The sequence below is a fragment of the Panulirus ornatus genome, chromosome 65, assembly GCF_036320965.1.
Source record: "Panulirus ornatus isolate Po-2019 chromosome 65, ASM3632096v1, whole genome shotgun sequence".
Lineage (NCBI taxonomy): Eukaryota > Metazoa > Arthropoda > Malacostraca > Decapoda > Palinuridae > Panulirus > Panulirus ornatus.
The window spans coordinates 21132069-21132602 of record NC_092288.1 but is presented as its reverse complement, the minus strand read 5'-3'; the positions used below and the strand labels follow the sequence as shown (position 1 = coordinate 21132602).

The 534-nt window shown below is 49.1% G+C and overlaps 1 non-coding gene across 1 annotated transcript; it reads right to left on the bottom strand.

Annotated features, from left to right (window-relative positions):
• Positions 1-73, bottom strand: TRNAK-CUU (transfer RNA lysine (anticodon CUU)). The gene has a single exon. It is a non-coding gene; the product is annotated as a tRNA-Lys (tRNA).
• Positions 74-534: the final 461 nt, after the last annotated feature.

Sequence of the window (534 nt, the reverse complement as noted above, 5' to 3'; positions counted from 1 at the left end):
CGCCCAACGTGGGGCTCGAACCCACGACCCCGAGATTAAGAGTCTCGTGCTCTACCGACTGAGCTAGCCGGGCGTCGTGTTGCAGTGGATATTGAAGTAGTGGATTGTTTGAGCGAGTTGACCATTAATTGTTGAATTCCACTTGTCTCTGACTCGCTTGTGACGCGTCCGTTGACGCTCATGATGCATGAAGTGAGAGGCGAGTGAGGTGTAGGAAGAAGAATGCAGGAAGGAAGTGGGCAGTGGTTTGAGGAGAGGGGAGTAAGGTGGGGAGAGGAGATTGAGTTTAGATTGGCAAAAGGTGAGTTAACGAAGCTAGGGGAGTGAGTGAGGAATAGAAGGTATTTAGGGAAGTAGTGCTGACATGTGCGAGAGAAGTGTGTGACATGCGGGAGGTGGGAGGTGAGTAGATGGGAAAGGGTAATGATTGGTGGGATAACGAGGTAAAGTTGCTAGTGAAAGAGAAAAGAAAGGTGTATGGACGGTACTTGCAGGGAAGAAGTTCAACTGATTGTTATATGAACAAGAGACATC